At 48.6% G+C, this 10,061-nt stretch overlaps 1 protein-coding gene across 4 annotated transcripts in view; it reads right to left on the reverse strand.

Moving 5' to 3' along the window:
• The window catches only part of SETBP1 (SET binding protein 1), a 377,101-nt gene extending 368,760 nt beyond the window's left edge, over window positions 1-8,341 (reverse strand). For 2 of the 4 annotated variants that reach the window (XM_032245407.1, XM_032245405.1), the window contains exon 1: window positions 8,212-8,341. The gene's annotated coding sequence lies outside the window, so the exon portion shown is untranslated. Of the gene's footprint in view, window positions 1-7,562; window positions 7,698-8,211 lie in introns of those variants that run through there. The other 2 variants (XM_032245408.1, XM_032245406.1) reach the window with 1 other exon arrangement.
• Between the last annotated feature and the right edge of the window lie 1,720 nt (window positions 8,342-10,061).

The raw sequence follows: 10,061 nt of genomic DNA on the forward strand, positions 1-10,061 counted from the left end.
TTTTACAGTATTTTAGGTCAAAGTCCAATTTCCTTCCTAACTCAAGCCAAATCAAAGAAGGCTCTGGCTTTGCAGACTGTGGGTCACTCTATCCGATCTCAAAATGCACACAAAGCAACCCACTAGCTATTACTGAACACAAGCTGCCCAATGTGGCAGGGCAGACCAGGTGCGATGGGGATGGAGTGGATACCCCAGGAGCCCAGGGATGGCCCTAGACTTCATGCTCTTTAGAACTACATGGAGAAATAACAACCAGGCCCCTACATCCATGACATGAGTGAAGTATCCATAGCAGAGTTTCCAGATGCCATCTGACAGGAAGCTGTAGCAAAGCCCAGCTACAGAATATATTCTGGATTTCCTAGAAATTGTCTTTGTCTATACCATCTCCCTTGATTCAAGTCAGTTATTTTACCAGAAAGAATCAGTTCAAAAGAGATGTGGACAATGTAATCCCTTTCTTCCTTCCACATTACTCTCATGTGTATGTCTTCACATTCAGCTCACCATTGCCTCCTCTCCCCTTCCCTATCCTCCAAGACTGACTCCACTGTTGTAATGGGTGCTTATCCCAATTCTATTTACCCCAGGGCACCACCTTCCCCGTCTGTAACTCTTTCAACTACATCTAACATTTAGCAAAGCGCACTAATCCTTTGTGGGATTGGTTTGGATGGTTGTTAGTGGTGCCATTAAAGAGGTTTGAAGAGCTCAGACCTTTAAGAAATCCTTAACATTCCTAGGACACCTTTAACTATAGAATCACAGAATTTTAGAAGGGATTCTCTACACCAATCCAAACTTTTTTTTACTGTACAACAGTAGAAAGGCAATGTAGCTTGTCCCATATCATATGCTAACAGGTGTCAGCCCACGCTGCTTTATGCATCTCTAGCCTCCCCTGCAACTTCCCCCTCGACTGCCTTTCTCTGCTCAGCCTTCTCTGTTTTCCATTGTGGTCAGGCTCACTCCATCACTGAAGAGTGAAAACCACTTGGACTTAAGCAACAAAGATGACTGTATGGTTAAGTGCCACACAGAGCAAGGGCGATAAAAAATACAATTGGAATTTTCAGAGAAAGTCAGGAGCTATGTGTGTTAGAGTCACAATGAGACTCCAGTAGGCTCTGTTATTATTAACATATACTACATATATTTGATGACTGAATGAGTGAATTGGTGACTGAAAAGATGCACATGTGGTAAAATATGCTTAACCATGTTTTATTTTTATTTATTTTTTTTTAGACAGTCTCACTCTGTCACCTAGGCTGGAGTGCAATGGCACGATCTCAGCTCACTGCAACCTCAGCCTCCCAGGTTCAAGCGATTCTCCTGCCTCAGCCTCCCAAGTAGCTGAGACTACAGGCACCCACCACCACACCCAGCTAATTTTTGTACTTTTAGTAGAGATGCGATTTCACCACATTGGCCAGGCTAGTCTCAAACTCCTGGCCTTGTAATCTGCCTACCTCGGCCTCCCAAAGTGCCGGTATTATAGGCATGAGCCACCACACCCTGTCAATATGCTTAACTCTTAAACTTTAAGGGAGAAACTTTTGGGTGATTGCCCCTGAAAGGTAGCCAAAAATACAAAAAGCCATTATTTTTGGCTTAGTTATTATTCACACTGTCTAAGGGGCCCTCACTGTGTTGCTTCATAATGCAGAGCGTTAATATACCTTAAACAACATTGACTTTCAATATTCTATCTCTTCATAAATGATGTGATTCATTCAGGTAACAAAAATCATTCATAAATAAGTTCAGGGCTGTGTGGGAAAACCTGTCCCTTTCTTCAAGGGCTCAGAGCCTGGGGTGGCTGGATAAGTGACAATAAACAGCAAGGCAGCATAAGCTGGGTGCCTTGCTCTAGGAACTGGGGATAAGGAGCTGAGAGCTGGGAGGCAGGAACTAGTTAACCTCCACAGAGGAGGCTGGGTGCAACTAGTTGGCCTAAGAGGTCAAGGCTCTGGTTATAAGGGACCAGTCAGGGCACCTTCCACCTAGAGGTGACAACACAGAGAGAGCTGAGGTGTGGAGGCAGGTAGATGTACAGAATGTCCAACGTCAGTGAAGAAACCAGTCTGACAACAGAGTGTGGGGCATATTGCATAAAATGGGGCATATTCAAGAACACAGAAAGATGCCTGCTTCAGGCTGCCAGACAGGGCAAACCAGCTCACATGAGAAAGGGTAAAAGGAGGGGCACAGAGGAGTCAGGGAACAAATGGGCTGTGAAGAACTTTCCTGATTCTGGAGAACTTACTGGATTTGCTGGGACTACAGCAACCCTGCTATTAGTTCTTTTCTTTAAATTGGCTAGAAATTCTGTCCTGAATGCCATTGCTTAAGTATCGTGGTTTCCTGATGGAGAGCCTCCCCTCATTCTCTCTCTACCTCGACTCCCCTCCCTGTGTGTTTGCACAGCTTTTTCCTTTCTCTTGCTGATTCTTAAAGAGCATTTCCTGAGAACTGGGACATCTTTGAGTCCAAATGTATACCACCTGAGACTGAGTCTCAAAAGTACATGTCATAGAAGGCATCTAATAATTCAACATATACAGTTATACGGACATCGGTTAAATTATTACAACACAAGGAGTCCTTGTGGGCATTTCTGATCATTGCAGGGGGTTATTAATTGCTGGGCTATGGCAACAATAATCCCAGGCACCAGTTTCCAGGAGGCAGCATGGAAATCCTCCCAGAGTTCAATTACAGAAATTAGCTAGTATTATTTAATCCTCATAACCCCTGTGAAGTAGGCAGGGTAAGCATCTTTATTTTACTGATTAGGTTCTGGAGGCTCAGAGAGGCTGACTTGCTGAGGTCATTTAAGTGGGAAGTATGGGGACACGATCCAAAGCAGATCTTGTCACTTCAGGTGTGAGGCTCTTCACACTTTGCCACAGCCGTCTGGCCCCAGGTTGGCCACCAACTTGTGTCATTTCAGGCAACCCAGTGTATCAGTTGCCTCATCTTCTGAATGGAGATAAAATGCTTATCTGGCCTTCCTCCTAAGGAGAACCAAGGGGGTGGAAGCCATATAAAGATATTTTTGTAAAGAACAAAATGGCAAGCATATGAAAGGGAGTATTTTTGGTGGGAAAATATAAGTTGGATCGAGGAAACATTTTTCAAAGCTGACAAGGTTCTAAAACTTTTCTCTCCTCACGATTCATCCCCTGTTCCTCCTCAGCATTTGGAGTGGCAGAGCCTCTGCCCACCTGAGGGTCAGCTCAGCTGGCTTCACCTACAATTGTTTTGCCTGGGTCTGCTGATCAGTAAATGGGCTCCTCCTGGCAGGGGGTGGTGGCTACCTCCCAGAGGATCCTGTGGACTTCAGGGCTGCTCACATTCTTCACCTGGTATCATTTGCTGTGAATAGGATAGGAAGTCAACTGCTGGCTTCTAAGCTAACAGCCATTAAAAAAAATAATGGTTCCTCAGCCAGGAGCAATGGCCACACCTGGAATCCCAGAACTTTGGTAGGCCAAGGCAGGTGGATCACCTGAGGTCAGGAGTTCAAGATCAGCCTGACCAACATGGCGAAACCCCATCTCTACTAAAAATACAAAAATTAGCCAAGCATGGTAGTGTGTGCCTGTAATCCCAGCTGCTTGGGAGGCTGAGGCAGGAGAATTGCCTGAACCCAGGAGGCAGAGGTTGCAGTGAGCCTGTATCACGCCACTCACTCTAGCCTGGTGACAAAAGCGAGACTCTGTCTCGATAAAATAAGATGATAATTGTTCCTGGACCTTAGATGGTACCCTCTAATGGGAAAAAAAAAAAAAAAAAAAAAAAAAACCCTCTAAACAAAGAGCTATTCTGGACTGAACTTATGAAACTTCTAGATGAGAAAAGTGGTTCCTCACCCTTAAGTGGTATCCTCTATCGGGGGGAAAAAAAAAAAAAGCTCTAAAAAATGAGCTGTTCTGGATTGAAACCTATGAAATGGTTTCAATTGTATGAAATTGTAAATGAGAATAGTAAGGACCATAAGCTTCAACGCAGTCATCTATGATCACAGTCCCCCAAAACCTTCTGTAGCCCCAACTTGATGTATCTAAGGGGGCATCAAAATTTATTAGAAAGCTCAGTAAAAATGGAAAATTAAAACTCAGAGCTAAGTAAAAAGGTAGATTGGCAGCATCCTTCTGCATTCATGAATTATAATCTGGGGACATCTTGGTGTTTTCTTTTCTGCACTGTTCAGATATATATATGGCAGGCCAAAGGATGTGCAACTTCGTAAAGAAATTGTAAAACACCAGGGTTGCCTTTAAAAAACACTCTAAAAGAAACTCAAACTTATGGCAATATGCACAATGGTATCACTCCTTACTCCTGGCCCAAAACACTTCAGGAAACCCACTAGATTTCATGATATGCCACAAGATAGGAATGGAATTGGTCCCTTCAGAGAAACCCCAGGACCAGACAAAATGATGTGCAACAGGGAAGACCTCTATGAAGCTTCCTTTCTTCAGCCCAGTGCTGCTAACCCTCCAGGACAGCCTCCTGTGCTGCCACCACCAGTCCCTGGTAGGACTCCTCCATAAACTGAGTCCTGAACAAACTCAATAACACCATCCCATGTTTAAAGCACTGCAATTCCTCCTTACAATGCTAATGTGTTCATAATAATTTACCCCATTCTTCTGGCAGGAGCAAAACTGAAGCAACTTGAAATGCCATCAGCAAAAAGTTATTTATTTCCCATTCCTGAGCATCAGAGAAAACAGGGTTTCATTGGCTGGATCTGCGTTCAATAGCTTTCTGGTTTCAATTTAAACTTCAAGTCTCCAAGGAAAAAACTGGCATTCTGGGAGGTCCAGGACCAGCCAAGTTTCAGTGTCTCCACAGGAACCCAGAAAGGATGCCCCATCCAGCTAGCTATTTCTCGTCTTCTATATAATATTTTGCATATTATATAGAAGCTTTGAAGCAGAGATTGAAGTACAACTAAAAATAATGACCACATTGGGACAACTCTCCTCTCCTAGAGGTACACTTTTGTGCCAGAGAAGTATGGATTCATCCCCTCACAGAATTCAAAGTTAACAGAAGAAATGGAACAGGATCTCCAGGGAAAAGTACCTACCTATTTATTTCTTCTTCAGCAAAATCCTGCCTCCTGCCTCTCCCCACTCACCATTTTCAACTAAATCCTACAACACCACCAAGCACTGTTTCCTACTCCCCCAGCCCTCATTTAGGTCAGGTGATTTGCAAAGTAGTTCACTGGGAGTAAAGCAAGTCCATGACCAGAAGCCCTTGCACCAGCGGTTGTTGGGCTAACTCAAAGATACCTCTAGGTTTCCCTGTGTGATGTCCAGGGCAAGGCCTTCCAGCAGAGCCTTCCCATGTAACATTCTGATGTGAATATACAAAAGATCAAATTACAGCCCTTCACTTGCCTAGCCCTTTCATGAACATATAAGGCAGTTGATATTTTCTCCCAAGCTAGATGTGGCCCCCTTCTTAACCGACACTGCTGCCTCTTAGACATTCCACCTTATGTTCACTGCAAACCATCCCCTCCCCGACCTCCAGTTTGTTTATTCCAGAGATACATCCATTTTCCCAGCTAAGAGAGACAAGTCCGTTTCCCTCTTCTGGCTCCCGTTGGCGCATTCACTCACTACCTCCTCCCCCAGCTCAGCTCAGGTTACTGTAGTGGCCAGCAACTCCCACAGCCCAAGTCTGACACCAGCTCAACTTCCCAAGACCAATCGTTTGTTTTTGTTTTGGTTTTTTTCCCTTAATGGGGTAGGAGAGATTGTGTGCCAAGCAACAACCCTCCGGGTACCTGGTCTCCATATCTTTTGCAGCTAGATTCCCTGCAGCCTGCAAATACTCTGTTTAACCACATTTGATTTATTTCTTCCTCCTCTTCCGACTTTCTCCAAAACACTGTCTTAACCTTTCTGGCAACAAGCAATGAAATTAAGCACAGGTGAAAACACAGCACCTTCACCTTCGCTCTGAAACCTGGGAATCCCAGAGCAATAGAGCTCACGCCTCCCTCAGGGAGGTTAAGGATGGTAGAAGCCACAGAAATCAGGAAAAAGGGGGAGTGACCTGGGATTGTAAACTGGCTACATCTTAAAGTACTACAAACTTTCTCCTCCCTCACACGCCCCTGGCCGGTTGGCTCCGCCTTCCCATCCCAGCTGGGGTGTGCAAAGGAAACTCTCCCCCCAACGCCCAGGTCTGCTCCAGTGTTGTAGATGTGGCCTGCATTCAACACCACCCTTCCTCTCCAAAAGCCTCTTCTCTACCCCATCCCCTCTTTACCACAACACACACATGCTTTGTACAGGATGATGAGTTTGGATGGGGCACAGGAGATACACCTATTTACTAAAGGAGGGTAAGAGATGGTGCCAAATTGCCAGATAGTTTTGGTGACAGCACAGAAACTTCAAGAAATTAGTTTTTAGTATAAATATACAGAAAAAGAAGAAAAACAGGATAAAGAGTGAAGGAATGAAAAGAAAAAGAAGGAAAAAGATGTCAAAGAAAAGCAAGTAATGACAGTATTTCCTTAGAAACCTTGTGGACTCCAACTAAACTTTAAGGTTTGAAAGGTGTGGATATTTGGCAGGAGGTAGCGGGAGTGTAGGGGCTGAAAGGGAAAGGTCTCTGCTGTAGAAGTCCAGAATAAACTGGCCTTTTGGAGGAGAGTTTCTGCAGGGATAAAGAGACACACAAATTGCCCTTTTAGCGTTAGATGTCAACCGTGAGATTATCAGGACAGTTTATTTGAAACGGAAACGAATCGGAAATCCTTCCCACAACAGTCCTTTTAGACAGATACACACCCTGAGAATCCAACACAGACGCACATAAAGAATAAATGCAGCATCAGGGGGCAATAAGAACTCCCCTTCCACACTCCCAGTACCTCTAGCCTCATCTCCTATTTCCAATTGTACAACTTTCAATCTCCAATGAAAATATTTCCAGTTGGATCCGATTTCAGACTTGTAGTAAGCGGTCTGGATGGGGGGGCGGGGGAAATAGGTGCTGTACTGTGCAGGGGAGGGGGGCTGGAAGACAGTATTTCGGCAGTTAACTTATTTTTTTAGAACCAGCATGCTCTACCGATCAGAAATTGCCATTACCCAACAATGCTTCCATCACAAACAGACACTGAAAACAGCATCCCCGTTATCACCATCTTGCTAAAGATCTGCCCTGTCCAGTTTACCTGACTTTGTCCCTGCGGAACTTCTCAGACAGTATTTTGGTCAAAGAGATAATGGTTTGGAAGACAAAAACAATAAATCGATACCGAAGGCTTCCCTTTCCGGAGTGATTTCCCACTGGAAACCACCGAACGGGGAAGCCTGCCGTTCATTCCCAAGCCCACGGCTCCTCTAGAAACGCACACAATGCGTGCTTTCAAAAAGGCATTCGTCTGCTTTTAAGGGAATTCCTATCTTTTCAGAGTCCCAAAACCAGAGAGCATAAGAAAGAGACTCAAATCCATTGATTAAGATTTTTAAGAAAAAGACTAACACACAGCCACAACACAAGCACACACCAACCTTCGCCGGCTGGACCACTTCTTGCCTGTTCTTCTTTCTATTAACGACACGTTAGATTCTGATACATTCCCCCCCAAAAAAATCCAACTAGGTTACAATGTAGCTCTCTAGCTCCACTTAACCTGCAAGTTACAAAGAGAGCAGGGAATGAAGCATGAGGTGGAGTCTGGGAGCTTATCCTGCCTTCCCACCCCTTTCCTTACCCCCTCCCCCTCCCGAGTCCACTCCACCAACGCCAAACCCGCCAGCCCCGCCAGCCGGCGGCAGGACCGAGGGAGGGTGCAAAAGGCGAGGGGGGGAGGGGGGGAGATCAGATTAGGCGAAACTCAATAAGCTCCCAGCCTCCAGCCCAAAGCTTCCACCATCGCTGCCACCAACAAGCCACTCCAATTCAGCCAGCCTCACCGCCCACCCGCCGGCCCGCCGGAATCGCGCCCATCTCCGGCCACCTCGCCCGGACCGGCATCCCGCCCCCTCGGCCCGGTCTCCCCCTTCCCGCCCGGTGCAAAGTCAAAGACCCAGCAAGGCGACGTGAACTTTTGCATGCAGGGCACACACGTCGCCCCTGGTTCCGGGCTTACGGGGGCCCGCGGCGCGGAGGGAGGCTGGGCGCCTGGGCTCCCGGGCCAAGGTCGCCGCTCGTGCTCACCCATGTCCCGGCGGCTCCGGCTCCGCTGGCCCCGGCGCTCGCTCAGATCCCGGCTCCCGTCGCTCGCCCGAGCCCCCAAAGGTGCTGCTGCGGCAACTCCATGGCGATGAGCATCTGTCAAACGGCGAGCCGCGGGTTGGCCGCCCTAGCTCGGGGGGCGCCGGGGCCCCCGGGCGCGCGGAGGCGGCGGCGAGCGGCGGGCGCCCCGGCCGGCCCCGCGCTTCCCGCCCGACTCGGCCGCCTCCGCCGCGCCACCGATTTATGGAGAGAGATATCAAGGGGGAAAATGGCGTCTCCGGAGCCCGAGGAGTCCTGGAGTAATCACATTCACACACACACGCCCGCACGCACACACACTCGCACACACTCGCACACAGGCGCGCGGCGAGCCCTGCTAATTTTAGCAGGAGCCAAAAAAAATTATATATATAAATATATATATATATCCCCGTCTCTCCGATCAATGCTTTTTTTTTTTTTTTTTGTTTTTTTTTTTTTTTTTGCTTTTTTTTTTTTTTTTTCTGCTCTTTTTCAAAGGATGGATTGGAGCGTTAAAAATGTTGCAGGGTTTGAGCTTGCAGGAGGCGGCGCGCGGAGGGCTAGGGCGCTTTTGCTGAGCTGTGCAGTTCGGTCCGCGGCGCCCGGCGGCCCTGCCCGCCCGCTCGTCCGCCCGCGGTCGCTAGTGTTGCCGCCGCCGCCGCCGCCGCCGCCGCTCCATGGCCGCGCCCGCCCCGCGCCCCCGCCGCGTCCCGTCACCGCCCGCCCGCGTCCCCGGCGAGCGCTGGAGTGGGGTCGGGCCCGTGTGCCTGCCTCCCGCGCCCTCTCCGAGTCCCGGACTCCTAGTGAAAGGAAAGGGGAGGGCGCGGGAGGGAGGAGGATCGGAGCGGCAGCGCGGCCCAGCCGAGCGGGGACCGCCACCCCGCGCTCTTCCTCGCAGGGGGCGCCGGTGCCCACGCTGCTCGCCCGGAGGGCCCGGGGCCGCTTCCCAGACCGGAGCCGGGGGAGGCGCAGCCAGTAGCCAGCCGCGAGCGACCTCTCTCCCCACCCGCCCCCCTGCCCCGGTGAATTTCTGTCAATTGAAGGGAGCACGGCTCTTCCCCGGGGAAAAGGAGAACAGTTTGTGGACGGCGATCCGGGACCCCTCGCCGCCCCCACCCCGCGCCCCTCCCGCTCCCCGGAGCCCTCGCGGCCCAGTGGCTCCTGCGCGCCGGAGTCCGCCGCGAAGACTGAGCGGCAGCGGGGAGCGCGGCGGGCTCGGCGCGGGTTCCTGGGCTCAACACTGCCACTATCTGACACAACAGGAGCAGTGTCGGGGGGGACGGCGCCCAGGCGTGAGCTGTGATAGGCTCTCGAAACTGGGCGCATTTTTTTTTTTAACCTGGTAATTATATTTCACTTTCAGGGGTTTATTTTTTTATTTTATTTTATATTTCTTTTATTAAGCGACTTGTATGCATTCATATCTCATGTACATTTTCTGGTTATTCACGAGAATTGGACACTTGAAGGGAAGGACACTGAGACATGACAAACGCACAGTGGCAGGCAGTTGTCTTCACGGTGATGGGAATAAAAAAAGTGGAATATCTTCAGTTCTTACAAAATATGGTGGCATTTTTAATCCCTGAGTGTTTGTGTTTGGCCTACAAAGGGGGTCTTTCCAGGGAAACTGGGGAATGGAACCCTTCAGATATATGTCTATGTTATAAAACAATATAGGTTAGATACGAATTCGGGAAGGTCTGCAAATAGTTCCATTTAAAGATCTTGGGATAAAGTTGACTCAGAACTGGGATTCTGAGAGGACTCCCATCATGTTCTTCATGAGAGCTGTGGGCTATTTGGACTGA

Source organism: Sapajus apella, unplaced genomic scaffold (assembly GCF_009761245.1).
Source record: "Sapajus apella isolate SASKATOON/1434 unplaced genomic scaffold, GSC_monkey_1.0 scaffold57, whole genome shotgun sequence".
Classification (NCBI taxonomy): Eukaryota; Metazoa; Chordata; class Mammalia; order Primates; family Cebidae; genus Sapajus; species Sapajus apella.